General features: G+C 46.1%; 1 protein-coding gene across 6 annotated transcripts in view; it reads left to right on the top strand.

Moving 5' to 3' along the window:
• The window catches only part of thrab (thyroid hormone receptor alpha b), a 182,023-nt gene that overhangs the window by 114,720 nt on the left and 51,773 nt on the right, over window positions 1-15,530 (top strand). For all 6 annotated transcript variants that reach the window (XM_035612379.2, XM_035612378.2, XM_035612380.2 and 3 more), the window contains one exon: window positions 3,141-3,271. The gene's annotated coding sequence lies outside the window, so the exon portion shown is untranslated. The remainder of the gene's footprint in view (window positions 1-3,140; window positions 3,272-15,530) is intronic.

Genomic DNA, 15,530 nt, shown 5'->3' with positions numbered 1-15,530 from the left:
ATTCCCAGCAACAGGATGGTTTGTTTTTTTCGTCCTAATGAAGAAACATGTCCTCCGATGTCACAGTGTGGCTCTTTAATTAGTTCTTTGGAGCTGTGATGCACAGAAGAATCATTTTTAATGTTGTTTTTGGTCTTTTCATGGGATCGGTTCGTTGTGCCTACACATGCCTGAAGGAGCACTCACGTGTTTTTCTCCGCCGCTAACTGGACAAAGATTTTCCTGCAATAATTGCAAACAGGTTAAAGCGCCTCCTCCCTGCAACGAGGCATCAGTGGAACCGAGGAGGCTTTGTGCCGTTCCTTGTTGAGGATTTGCCGCCTGCCAGACACCTCGCTGATAATTTACCGTGCAGTAACTTTTGGTTTGTTTTCTATTCTGCTTTTTGCTCACCAAAAAAAACAAACCCCATTGAGGTTTATAGGCTCCGGCTGTCATCAGGAATTTCATTCCCATAAGATAATGAAGTAGAACAAATACGCCTCCCCCTCGCCCGCCCGCCCGCCCTCCTGCTGCGGCGGTGTCAAGTGTAATGACTCGTCCACATCCTCTCGCCGCTTATCTGTTGGCTCGTCTCGCTCCTCCTCGCCCGCCTGCCATCGTCTCACTCACTGCTGGAGGAGCACAGTGATGCTGCTCAGCGAGAGCATCTGCTTTTGAGGAGCAGGAGAAGGGGGGGGGCGTCTAGTAGCCCACATTAACCCCCTGTCAAACTATTCCCTGGCTCAAACTGGACTAGCCGAGTTGATACCTCTCTAGTCCAGATTATATCTCGTCTGTGTCGTTTCATAAATAAATCTGTATTTTAATGTCCAGGGCCTTGGTCTGCATTCCTTCCTCCGGATGTCAGAATGTAAATATTCACACGCTATATTTTATCCCGAAAGTGTCATCCGCATATTCGGGAACAAATATTGTGTCTAAAAGCATTTGAGGGGGCGGACGGCATAAAGAAATCTCTGTTCCGCTGCCAAATTCACGTTGCACTGCTTCCCCGCTCTATTAGACGGGCGAGCAACGATTTCTTTTTTCTGACTTGTCGACATATATATTTTTCTTCCACCTTCGTCAACAAGTCTGTCGGCCTCCGATGACGACACCGGAGCTCGCACAGAGCGGGTCCTGAAGCACAAACGACGTCCTGGCCATTGTCCCAGTAATCAGCTCGTAAATGTCACGGAGGATGTGGGACAGAAACGTGTTGTGAGGACTTTTATCCTGCACAGTGGGAGGCAGGACTTTACTCTTGGTACAGGCCTGTTATATAAGTTAGAACCTGTTTTTTAACTAGCCGTTTGGGCCTTGTTTGGTTGACAGGCCTGCGTCTTGTCAGTACATGACGGATTTATTTGTTAGATGCATATACTGTACGTACTGTTGCATTTGTGTCGAGTTGCATGTAGCATTACAAACAATACTCAAGCCTGCGAAACATTTGTTGGGGAAATAAAAATGTCCCACCGTGAAATTACTTAAAGGGAAACAAAGGGGATGAACTATAAATGTATGATGCTAGATGGAAGGACGGGACCCTGACTGCGACTCTCAACAACTCGGCTCTTTGCCTTCGTTGTTTATCGTGGCTTCCTGGTGGAGTGGAGGTCGATAACAGCGAGAGGCAGCGCGACATAAACACTCTGCTCGTCTGTTTCCATCCGTGCTTATCGCAGCATCACACTCCATAACATTTATTTTTTTCTACCCAGACTTTTTCGCTGGTTCACAAAACTGTGTAAAACCAATAACTTGTTTCGGTTTTTTTTTTCCACTAACACAGATATTTAAAACAGAACCATGGTCAAACACTTATTAGCGCTCCATGGTGGCTGCAGTATCCAGCAGAGCTTTAAACAGCAGATTTCATACACACACACACACACACACACACACACACACACACACACACACACACACACACACACTTCTATTCTGCACATGCACAGACGCTTTCATACACACCACATAAAAACCAAATACCTAATGATGTGGATTATTGGAGCCCACCCACAGCAAGAGCCCCGGACCACTGTCTCTCTGTTTGATCAGATAATTACCTCCATTACACACACACACACACACACACACACACACACACACACACACACACACTACCCAAGAGACTGGTTTAATGCAGTGAGCTGCAGGGCTTCGCCCCCCACTCCCCACTCTCCATCCCCTCTCCTCTCTTTTCTCCTCACCAGTCCTCCTCGTCCTCTTTTCCTCCTCTGCTCTTCATGCCTCCTCTTCTGTTCATTCCTCCTCTTCTCTTTACTCGGAGCAGAAGCCTCTGTGGCTTTTGAGTTCTAGAAATAAAACAAGGTCTAGAAACAAAACAAAAAAACCCCAACACAAATTGGATGTGGCTTTAAGGCTTGTTAAATGTATCAGTCCATGACATGGCACTGTTAAAAGACCGTTGAGTACCGGCACTAGTACTATTGGTGAAATAGTATGATAGAGCAGAAAGAAAAGTGAAGTGGACGTTTAATAGAGAGAGTGATTTAAACATTCTTCATTAATCCGACAGAATTCAGGTTTCGACCTTACGACTGTATATGAAGACGATCAATGACTGTATATAAAGACGATCAATGACTGTATATATGAAGACAATCAATGACTGTATATAAAGACGATCAATGACTGTATATGAAAGATGGATGACGCGTGTCCGTTTCCTCCCACTGTACAAAAATGAAGCCAAAATGACCCAGATACAGGCGCAACCATTTTGCGCTGGTGGCGTCATTTGGAGGCGGAGTCTGAGCATTAGAGATCGGGGAGAGGAGAAGCGGTAACAAGTCAATCTCAGCTGTCAATCATGACGTGTCACCCCTTTTTATAGCATCAGATAACTATTAAATTCAAATGTATCAGTAACATGAACACCTGAAGAGACACGATAAGAACAACCTTATTTTGTCTAAAACTTGGCATTTTAAATTTTGTCCATGCACTGACTTATTGAGGGGGCGGGGTTTATGACCTATGCTGCAGTCAGCCACCAGGTGGCGATCCAGATGTTTTGCCTTCATTTTGCAGAGCTTCATTTTGTCAAACAAAAACTTTTAGCAGTGATATTCGTTCCGTATCTGCTGCACAATATATGTATCCTTATCTTGTTCTAATTCTTTTTTCAGGAGGAGAGTGATCGTAGCGTTCCTCGGCGTCGGAGTAACACGACGATTTGACGCAACGTCGTCGCACAGAGCTGATGAGAGAAGCGGAGCAAACGTCTTCTACGATTCCACAGTGAATCCGTCCGGACCAGGTACATTTTTCAAGATTGCTACGGCCTCTTTTGGGGTTTTTGGACATATATGTGAACAACAGATAGATGCGTTTGGTTGAGACATTCATGTTCCTGTTGAGGGCATATTAGCCTTATCTTTCCATTTCTGTCGACATTCTGATTCCTATTTTTGCTTTATATCCAAATACCTGCAAAGCAGACTTAGTGTTTAGTGCTAATTTGCTTCTTTTTTTTCTTTTTTTTGGTAAACATTAGAATGTTAGCGTTGTCAATAGCACGGTGTTGTTAGCACTTAACTAGCTGGAAGACCTTTCCTCAACCTCTTCTGTAGTTCGTTAAAGGAGCAATATGAGATTTTGGAGAAATCTTGTTTCCCTCTTTGTTGTTGTTGATGTGTTGACTTCACTGGTCGGGCCTCGAACCCGCAGCCTCGGGTACGGACGACCGACGTGCTAACCATGAGCCCAAAACCCCTGAGTCATAGCGTTATTTGCTAGCACGTCTCTTAGCGTGTCGCCGCGCGATGTTTACAAATTGCACACGCAGTGTTTGGTGGTGCGGTCCGCTCCATATTTTGTTTGTTTCCAACTTTCAGAGCCGGGGCTGCGCCGGTGCACACACCGCCCCTTTAACTCCCCCGGCCTGTCTGCCCGTCGTCTTTCAACCACCATCTCCCCCTTTCACCTTCTCCCATCCCTGTTTCCCATTAAAACGCTTTAATGTTTTCCCGTCCTCCTCTTTCTCCTTCATTTCTCCTCTGCGGCGTTGCAGAGAGAATGACAGTCGTTTCCTCTCCGTTAATTGCCATAATCGATGATGGCCCTTTTCCCCGTGCTTACCCATAATGCCGCTTTCTGCTGCGCTACAGCCTGTACGCTCTCCCTCTTCACCACCTCTGGAGCGGATTCTGCTCGGAAAGATTAGGATCATTACCTGGCAGCGAGGCCCGGAGCTCTGCTCGGTGCATTATAGCCTTAAACTTTACCCTAGATCACGTTACACTTAAGCGCTAAGACAACAAACAACCAGAGCTAAAAGCATGCCTCTCGGGCTGCTGGATTCCTTTAACATGGGGATTCAAATTATCATAGCAGAGACTCTTAAGTGCCAAGAAACACATTTAATACCTCTTAATAATCTTTTATGCACGATTTTCTTGAGGCAGGTCCATTTATTCTGTGTACACCGCATTTCATTTGTCTTGGATTTGAGTCTGGGGTTTTTTTTTTCTTTAGGTCGTCGTTCAGAAAGGCAGAGCTGGAATTCCCCCAGCGTCTGAGCCATGTGCGATTTCATCCCTTGTGTTTACTCATCGAGTAGACCTGCAGTTTTACGTTTCTCTAATTTAATTTCAGCCTCCGTTAACGGACGGGCCAAGCGGCGGGAGCTGGACCGCGTCCCCACACCGCACTCGTAAGCTTTCTGATGTTGGCAGATCATTAGAAAATATTTCTTTTACCCTCCCCCCTGTCTGCGTCCGCAGGCGCTTGACTGTCATTCAATCTCGCGTCCGCACAGGCGTACATCATGCGGCCAGGCGGTGTGTAGATGGAAAGCTCTTATAGGTGGTCTGAGAATTGGGTAAGTGTGCGGTTTGAGAGGAAAGGCTCTTGGAAAAGCCACAGGACTGGAAAAACTACTCCGGCCTCGTAGGAATGAGCTCAGCTTTTTTATTTCCTGCCGCTTAGTTCTGGAGGAAACTGAACATCTTTTTTTTTCTTTCTCCAGTCCGGCCGTCACCCTCCCCCTCCCCCCCACGGTCCCCCCGCAAGGTGCCTCACTGAGAGCGTATCGCTGAAACACCAGAGGGATAAAAAAACACAGTGTGTGAGCAGTGTGTTTTGACACGGCCAGTCTCTCCTGGCAGCCGTCCTCCGCTGCACAGGCCAGCTCTCACGTTCGCTAGTGTGTGTGTGTGTGTGTGTGTGTGTGTGTGTGTGTGTGTGCGTGTGCGTGTGTGCGTGTGGGGATTGGTCACAGAGCAGAGATGCAAACCTCTAATTGCAGAGTCACCGAGGCCGGGAACTAATGCCAGCAACCACGGTGAGCTTTTCAGAGTGGGTGTGTCGGGGGTATGTACTACTTTTGGCCAATCGGCTCGCGGCTCTGTCAGGAAGTTGTGGTTTTGAACACATGGTGCTGCGGCAGCGAGGGAGCTGAGAGGATAACGGACGGGGGCGGGGAGAAGCTGTTTAGCGCCGCGGTGCAGTTTATTAAATCCCCTTCTACTATTCAGATTTTCTACAGACGCAAGTACATAATATGAAGCAGATGAGGGAATAAATGAATAAATAGGTGTGAGGTGATGCTGAGAGCGAGCAGACGGTTCGATGCGTGGGCTGGCTGTGAGACACTTGTAGTATCGCCTCTCTCAGCGGAGCTGTGATTAAATGTCCTCCCCGTTCTCCTCCAGTGGAACCTAACGGACCTGCGCGCTACAAAGGTTCTTTTATTTTTCCTTCCTTCCACATGCGGACACACACAACACACAACGGAGAAGATTGAATGACACAAGCCATTATCCGCCTCTGCGTCACACACCGTCACCGCAGGTGCCCCGCAATGATGATTTTGCCACGGTGAGGCAACGCCACGACAAAAGAGCGACTAAACAGGAGCGTCAGCGAGAAACCCGGGACATTGTCAGCGGCGTAAGGAGATATGTGGGTCGTGGGATCGAGTTCCGCAGAAATTTCTGTCAAAAAAAATTAATGAAATGCCTTTTTTTTTTTCTCCCCTCGAGGAGAAACGGACACCACCCGAGCACCGCCTCTGAAATGAACAGTGAAGATGATCTGTCATATTAAACCTTAATTCTGCATTATCATGTATCCAAACAGTGGCTCAGTGTCAAACAGGCTCCTGATTTGCTGCGAGTTTCCTTGATTTCAAACTAAGTGGTGATCGCATCTAAACTCGCCGGCGACTGGAGTTTCATCAGACACGACATTATTCCCGCCTGGCGAGTGAGAACATTTTCAATGGACTACTTAATTAATCGCCAACTATTTTAATAATGGATTCATCGGTTCAAGTAGTTTTTATGTAAAAATCTCTTTGGTGTGTGGACCACAATCGTCGTTTTTTACCATTTAACAGACCAAACAACTGATCGATTAATTGACAGATTCAGATTGAGTTGCAGCCATAATTCAGTGCACATCAAATGAGGGCTGCAACTGATGACTCCTTTCTCGATTAGTCGTCATAAAATGGGGAAAAATGTCGATGGTGTTCCCCAAAACCTCAAGATGATGATATTGATACTGAAGATATTCAGTTTACTGTCACAGAGGAGCAAAGAAACCAGAAAATATTCACATATAAGAAGCTGAAATCAGAGAATTTTGACTCTTTTCTTTCATAAAAACCACTTGAACCGATTAATCGATTATCAAAATAGTTGGCGATTAACTTAACAGTCGATTACTCAGCGATGAATCGATTAACCTGTTGCAGCTCTACATCAACTTCCTGTCCACTTCACCTGCCGGGCTCGTCGGTTCATTTGGTTACTGTATTAACCGGGGGACGCCCCATTTCATGGTGACGAGGCGTGTCATTCACTTTGGTCGTGAGCCGAGGGAAGTGCGAGAGGTGGAGAGGATTAGAGAACAAAAGAACGACAAGGAAGAGCAGGCATTTTATTAAATCACATCTTCACTTTATGCTCCGTGTGTTCTCCCCCGAGAAGCTGACTGCGTGGTGTTTCCTGCTCTGGGATGGCCCAGTCCAGATTAGAGGAAATTGATTTAATGGCTTTAGTTTAATGCCTCGATGCTCTCTCTTGTTTCCGCTTTCTTCTGCTTTTCTCTCGCTTTTTTTCTTCTCTTTCTCATGTTTGCACCTCGTTTCTTGTATTTCCTCTGCGTGCACCCGGTTTGGTGTCTGCGTATGTGTCAAGCACGTGTGGATGCTTCAGCGTGCGGCTGAGAGAGAGAACAACAGGAAGGTGTTTTGGTTAAATAAAGAGAGAGAACTGGGATCAATCGCTGTGGTAAAAACAACACCTTCGGCCCCGGGGCGCCCAGCGTGGTGTTCAATTTACTGAAGCCTGTCCCCCCCCCACACACACACACACACACACACACACACACACACACACACACACACACACACACACACACACACACACACACACACACACACACACACACACACACACACACACACACACACACACACACACACACACACACACACACACACACACACACACACACACACACACACACACACACTCACACACTCATCAGTGGGCTGTTTCTGCTCATCTGCACCGATACAGATGTACGCTTGAGCGTAATGCTGCGTGGCGGCGCATGGCAGAAGAAAAAAAATTAAAATCAGAGGCGCTCGACCGGCTTCGGACATAAACTCGAGATCACGTGCTCCCATATTTGGTAATCAACAGAGAACGGAGCTCACACGGTTCTGCTGTTGTAGTTCCGGAGGGGTCAGCCAGAATACACATCCCCACCTCCACTCGTGACCCCGCCGCCTCTGGAGGAAGACAGAACAACAGCAGCAACAAAAAATAAAACTGTTAAACTTGTCAAATATGCATGAAAATCAAATTCTTGAAGGTGCAGGATCAATTAACAGATGGAATCAAAATGCTTCAGAAGGTGCTTTTACGAGACAAATAGACAAATCAAATCAAATAAAAGGTCAAACTTTATTCATGAATTTATAGGTCAGTCAATATATTTAATACAAGAATAAAAAACACACCAGAGATCTTACAGTCAACCAGCTTCTTGCTAAAAGTAACGAGCTCCTTCAAATAAAAAACAACAGAACAGTTTTGCTTATTTCATGAGAGATTTTTGTGTCATTTGAAGTGTAAAATAATGGACGTTGCATATTTCAGTCAGGACTTAACAATGTGATGAATGTGACCATTTAACGAAAGAAGACAACAGATGGTATCACTTTAAATGTCATGCCTTCTGTATACGCTATGCAAATAGGTTTCGTATTGATTCATTGCCGAGATTCAAACCTCCTGGTATCTGACGGGGGTTTTTTTTCCCAGAAGAAGAGGAAACATAAAAGCAGCTTTGTGTTCTGCTTGTTAAAGTAAATTAGTTTGAGAGTAAACGTACACCATGGCATCGTTCCCGGAACAAAGGTTTTATTGTGGAGCGTAGCAGGTCCTGCCGGTTTCAATGTATAGAAATGAAAAAGGGTAAACAATGACCTGGCAGAGAGAGACACTCATCTGGACACACCCAGATTTGTATGTATATGTATGCATACAGTAACCCACACGTACGGATCAGTGGCCTCGCAAGGACAAAACAGAAAAATACAAACGTGGCCGGAAAAGTGGATCAGCGAGATGTGAAATTAATGGAGCTTCAACTTTTCATGTTTTGTCTTAAAACATATATTTTTCTGGGGGAGAATAAGTCTCCACAGAGACAGACTGGACCACGCCGCCGCCCCCTCATGCTCGCACGCATACAAACTCACTCATGTCAACATGCAAATGAACCACTCATGGGGCCGAAACTGTAATCCAATGTCCCATGTTTGTTATTTGCCCCTTAATTCACGAACATTGCGCCGGAACGTCTCGCAAACATGCAGACACACAGTCCGGCTAACTCACTGTAATAAACAGCTGATTGATGTTAATAACAATATCAAAAACAAAACAGATGAGCCCATATTAGTTCATCCCATGTGGCCGTCGGGCGACAGATGTTGGCGAGCGCACTCGTTCCCTCGGATGGAACCCATTCAGAGTGCAATTAATTCAACGTAGACACAACAGCGGCATGTGCCCGTTCTCCCCCAACGGCCCGCGCGACAGTTAATAAAGATAACCCAGGGGTTTTGACTAATGAGCGAGGTAATTATATATAGCCACATACAATGTGATTAGCCGCAGCGCACAGAGGTCAGGGAGGGGACGCACGCGTGTTCCCGTCACCGGTGCTGAGGGAGCGTTAACGAAGGGAAGCAGGCCGGCCCCAGCCCCCCCTCCCCCCTCCCCGGTCCCCGAAGGTCCCCATGTTATTTTAATGTTTCCCATCTGACACGGGCCGTGCACGTCTCGCTCTTCCAGTTAACGGCAACGGAGAAGCCGGCGTAGCCAGTCTGTCTGCTGGTGTGTGTGTGTGTGTGTGTGTGTGTGTGTGTGTGTGTGTGTGTGTGTGTGTGTGTGTGTGTGTGTGTGTGTGTGTGTGTGTGTGTGTGTGTGTGTGTGTGTGTGTGTGTGTGTGTGTGTGTGTGTGTGTGTGTGTGTGTGTGTGTGTGATAGATGAGGCGATGCAGTGCGCTATCTAGGTTATCCATTCAGACTCGCCGAGAGGCCTCGAGGGGCCGCGATTGTGAGTCACCGCCGTGCGAATCCTCCTCCTTGTTTTCTTTTCTGGGCTCTGTGATGCCGAGATGAATAATTATAACTGTTGGGTTTGTAATTCATGGCGGCTGATGCACGTCCTCGTCAACGTGCAGGATTGTACACAACCTGGAAAACTGTCGATGTGTGGAGGACAGTGACGTTCATCTTCTTAGTTGGTCAGCTCGTGCGGCGGGGGTCATCCCTGTGTTCCCTCAGCCCTCTGTTCTTTGGGGTTATGTCATAGAAATGAGGGAACACAGGGCTGTGGGGGTTTTCTAACGCATGCGCGCATCCTGTAAACTATGGCACCTGAATGCATTATTTGTTTCGGGGGATTAGCGGGCGATTACAGGACGAATGTGTTTGAGCTGAACAGTTTCAGATGCGCAGCGACAGTTTGCACACAGAGTCACGGTTCGCCGACTCTTTCGGTCAAATCCCCGGATTAATACTGGTAATGGGTTGTGGTTCGTCGCTTATCCGGGCATCATTATATCAGGCATCACAAATGATGCACGCGTGTTCAAACACTCAGTAAATAACGCCCCCCCCCAAAGCGCCGGCTGCAACTTCACTGAGATCAAAGACCACACGTTTGTTTTATAGTCCAATTATACACAGCAAAGATTAAAAAAACTCGCTCGCAAAAACTTTCCACATGCCCTTAAAGGAGAAACCAAGAACAACATGTGTATGGTGCGAAGCAAAACTATCGCCAATCGCGTTGATTTACGATCGGAGAGGTTTCGCATGACATCCTCTCCATCACTCGCAGCCTGTGTCGAAGACGACTCTGCGGCCGGCCGCTGGATCTTTTCTGTTTTTAATCTGAAAGTCAAAGTCAAAGATTAATATGTCATGTTTCTCCTGGCAATTCATTAATAGTTATATGTCCAACGCACTCTTTCCCATATCAGTTATTCACCCCGGCGCTCCACGCCCACGGAGAATGAAATGTTTTACCCTCTCTCCGGGAGACTCGGGATGCAAAACAGGAGTTGTTCGAACATAAAAGAGACTGTTTTCATGAAAAGAAAAATGAGTTCAGTTGGGCTGCGGGCGGATTCATTTACTTGCTCAAACAATCCCTCAGTTATGCATATTTGCTTCAGGCGATGAAAAGTCGAACTCCACCTAAACCTTTACGTTCTCAGTAATCTGTAATCTGTGGTCGCCCTCCTTTCATGTTGCTGCTCTTAGTTTGAGTTGTCAGGATTTGTTTTCTGACCTGACAGACGTTTAATCTCATTCCTTTTTTGTACAGTACGAAGAAAAAAAAATGGCTGGAAAATGGCCCCGGTTTGAACCGAAGCTCTAATTTGATCTCGTTACAGTCTGATTTGCAGTCCTTACTCTCTAGTCTTTTGGATATTTTCACCACAGGAACAAACGTCTCCACTAATAGAATTTGTCTTTTTTAATTTTTTTTATTGCCGTATCATCGTCTACTTCAGGGCTTTTATTTGTGAGCCGGAGCAGCAGAAACATTTCGAACTACAAGCGACATTAAATACACTATTCCCCCCCCCCAAAAAAAAATTACAAATGACTCCAGTTGAACAAACCGGGGAGTGGTTATTTCACACAGGAAGGAGACTAAAGTGATGTTAAACACGTCTCGCTTCCAATCAATGTCTTTATTGACATTAACGAAAAAACTATTGGCCTCCCGCAGGTGCGAGTTGGCGCAAATATGACACATTAAACAGGCTTTTGTCTCGTGACTCCTGTAGGCCAAACATTGGCTTGGCAGCGCTCCAGGATGACTGACGCGGGACGGGCTGTGTTCACACGATTCCGCTCCTGTTGGACGTCAGAACGCGTTCTGCTGCTCAGCGTGCACTACGCCCAGAGAGGAAAAACACTGGAGAGGTGTTCGCACGTCCCGCGCCGGCTGTCCGATACCCCGACAGCATCGGCACAGCATCGCACCTCGTACTTTCCCCAGACTGTCGAACGGTTAGAAAGAAAATCCCGTGTTGGCTTTTCACCTCGCCGTGCCGAGGCCGATGTTGTCCCGGGTGTTTCCGTTGTGACTCACCTGGAGGATTAAATCTCAGTGCTGATTCAAAAACCACCGCCGTACCTTTTGTTGTTTTTCATCCCGCGGCTCTTCCCGTCACATTTTCCCCAAACACCTTTTGCTCGCTGGCATCGAACGGTGAGCCGAACGCCTCCGGGCCCCCACCAGCACCTCCGCGCTAGGGCTCAACATTCTGACCCTTCTAGCTGTGATATTTTATTCAGCAGACACGGCCCCGGTTTGAATTCCCAATCCTCTTAAGCTGAGGATATTGCCACAGTGGGGGAGCTCTCGCCCCTCAGCGATTGCGCAAAAAGGCTTTCAGTGCCGCAGCGTGTCCGCCGCGTACAGTTGGCGCCGGACCAGAGGACCGGGGAAGCCTCCGTCGTGACAGCAGATGGCCCGACTGGGACAGACCCTCAGGGTTTGTTGTTACCTATCCGGCCAGGGGACAGCTCAGCTGTGTGGATAAGGACGTCTGTGCTGCCACCATGACGATAGTCTGGATAGGTCAGATGAAAAAATTCATGAATTCTGAACCTGAAATGATAAAAAACAATATTATAGATGAAAGACAATGAAAAATAGAATAAAAAAATAGATAGTATTCCATGAACTTATGCTTTGATTTAAGTATGTATTATATTTCATTTTTGGGATTAATGTATGTATGACTGTAGCTACTTAAAGTCAGTTATCCTTTTTTTAATACATTTTTTCAGCCATAGGATAAAATATTACAACTAGCATTGAAATGGAACAAGATTTTCACTTTACGTAAATGACTCCAAAAATATCAGTTTCACCCTAAAACGGTCGTATTCCATTATTATTATTATTATTTTAATTATGAACAGTTACGAACTGAGGAAGTACTCACCTCCTTCAAATTGAAGACACTAATACCACAATGTAAAAGTTGTGCTTGGAGAGTAAAAGTGTCAAGAAAATGTACTTGAAATATGAATGTTAAAAGCAGAATATTGCCCCCTGTGATTGGAATATTATGTAATATCTTTAGTTTAATTTTATCATTATTCCAATAATTATTTGAAAAGTGAGCCTTGCTGTCACTAGTGCGATAGCTTCTTTTATGATTGACGCTGAAACGTTTCCATGGTTAATTTTTTGCGTTGGGGATTCACCTCATGAACAGGACAAATCTCCGCAGGGACGGATGTTTCCTCATCCTCTGCTCCGTCAGCAAACTCGTGCACCATCACGAGACTCAATTAATGGAACGTTATGTGTAACTGACCTAATGACTCTCGCGGTGCCGGTTGTCTGCACGCGCAGGGACGAGGGGAACGTGTCCGGGCCTGATTCGCTCTGCGTGGTCCGTCACCTGACGGAACCTGATAGGGATCGGAACATGTGGACTAAATAGAGGGTGTGTTATAGAATACACTGTATCTGTTTCCACTTCTCACAGAAACTGTATCAGGACGCAAACAAAAGGAAAAGGAAATTCAAGATGCTCCGTGAAAGAAAATTAACATTCCTGTAGCAACCCAGGATTAATCTCAGATTATCCATCAGGTGCAATCGTGGCTCATTACAAATGGAAAGGATGACGGACGGTGGCGTCATCACGAAAAGATCACGCCTGAGAGGTGGAAGGGCACAGCAGCAATAAATAAAAAACTGCCAGTCAATCGTGTTGTTAATGTCTGTGCAGCGACCTGTAGATCTGGGCGATATGAGCTCTGCTGGCATGTTAACATCAATCGACCGCCCATTAGTCTAATGATAGGTCGCATTAGCTGCAGGCAGCTGGCGCAGGCCTGCCGCTCGTGATAAGGCTGCTGAAGCGGCCTGTCTGTCTGCGGGCGCAGCTGTCGGAGGAGGAGGAGGGCTGCGGTCGCAGCACAATGTGCTCATTCAGCGTCGACGCGTGGACGGTCGCTGGGGCAAGAAGGGTCCCGAGCAACAGACGTCGGATAGTTTCTGTTTACTTTCTTCTCTCTGGGATTTTCCTTATTGTGGTATCTGGTTTATCGGATGCATCGTGAACGCAGATGTTGACACGACCGTTGTCTCGTTGGAGACAATTCCAAGGTCTTTAAATATGGTAACTAAAAGAAAATGCACTAGAACAATTAAATAAATCTGATATTGAATCATCTATAAATCTGATATTGAACTGAAATTGAATATGAAACACAATTAGATATTAATGGATAAGAAATGCACCTTTAATGTTTTGACCATCTGTTGTAAATAGAAAGAAAAATGATTAGAGTTTTCTGGAAGTCGCCATCTTTGTTTTTTGAAACGTCCACCTGCAAACATGCACGGACCGATTGGTCGGTACTCGCTGTCAGTCACGCTGTATCCACACTTTATTACATGTTGAACATCGTGCTGTATTGACGAAGACTTGAAACTAGAGATTGAACCATAAACTATGATCTATGTCATTGTATCTATGATTAAGCTGTATTTCCCTACATATTTCTCGATATCCCGAGGGTGAATCACTTAGTTGCTCCTTTTAACAAATAAAAAATCCTAGTTCAAACTCAGGGAGGAGCGACTGAGGAGTTATCCACAAAATCCCCCGGTTCACATCTGGTCAGGTGCTTGTGTTGCGAGTGATTCCCCAGCAGTCGCTTTTTTAATACATACACATGAAATGGCCAAGAAAAAAAACCTTCAACAGCATCGTGTTTCAGCTGGAATCCAATACGACATGTTCCTTCGATCACCACCGGTCCACCGGGGCCTCGTGAAGAAAACCTGTCCTCTCTCCGATAACGTGGTCCATCAGGCTCCGTCCGCCATCCAGGTGCTTTGTGAGCAATTTAATGGATACTGTTGTGTCTGTCCTCCTCCTCCACACACACACACACACACACACACACACACACCAGTGACAGACTGGGTGACCCTGAATGTCTCGTTGTTGGAGGGTTCAAGATGTTTATCGTGAAGTCTTGAGATGCACCGAGACCTCTCCTCCCCACGCAGTGTGTCCCCCTCCTCTCCTCCCTCCCCTCTCCCTCTATCTCCCTCTCCCATCTCTGTCTCTTGATTGGATGCTGAGCCAGCGGTTTCCTGATAGTGGTGTAGAGCTCATGAATGTATTCGTAAAAAAAGATGCTGCCTGTACATTTTGGTATTCCCTGAATTATTTATTTTTTTTACCGTGTGTGATTTATTATTTAGGAGAAGTGGAATGTGCAACACAAGCTCAGGTTTATTAGTCTATTGCAGTGACAGTTTTTCTTCAACAGTTTGTATTTGTGTTACAATTAAATATTTTCAAGGTAAAAACATGTTTTTTTACTTGGCTAAAATGCTGAATTTGGCTTTGGCCACATAGATATAATTAGCTGCAGTAATCCTATATTGATATAATATCGACTGGATCCTTGTAATGCTGTCGCACTAGGTCACATCTTGACGTATTGAAGGTTCCTCGGCGCCTTTGCGTCAGTAAGAGCTGAGAAAAGCCCTCAAGCGTTCAGAAATGCTAAAACAGAAAATCCTTTCTTGGTTTGGCATATGCCAATAAGTAAGAGTGTGTGTGTGTGTGTGTGTGTGTGTGTGTGTGTGTGTGTGTGTGTGTGTGTGTGTGTGTGTGTGTGTGTGTGTGTGTGTGTGTGTGTGTGTGTGTGTGTGTGTGTGTGTGTGTGTGTGTGTGTGTGTGTGTGTGTGTGTGAGAGCCTGACAATCCTCTCTGTGCTCCTCCCGCCGCCGCCTCCTCGCCCTCCGCAGCAATGAGCTTGATTTCAGAGCTTGTCGCAGGAAAATCTCCAATCTAACACACTACTCCGCTTAAGTAGAACAAATCCTTCGTGCACAGCTGTAGCTTAGCGTCCCGCGGCAAAAACATATCTCACCCCCCCCCCTCCCCATCATATCTGTGTCTCTGATCCAAATCCAGACTACAGATC

Source organism: Scophthalmus maximus, chromosome 16, assembly GCF_022379125.1.
Source record: "Scophthalmus maximus strain ysfricsl-2021 chromosome 16, ASM2237912v1, whole genome shotgun sequence".
In the NCBI taxonomy this organism is placed as follows: domain Eukaryota; kingdom Metazoa; phylum Chordata; class Actinopteri; order Pleuronectiformes; family Scophthalmidae; genus Scophthalmus; species Scophthalmus maximus.
Note: the sequence above shows the minus strand (reverse complement) of the source record. Positions and strands in the feature narration are given on the sequence as shown.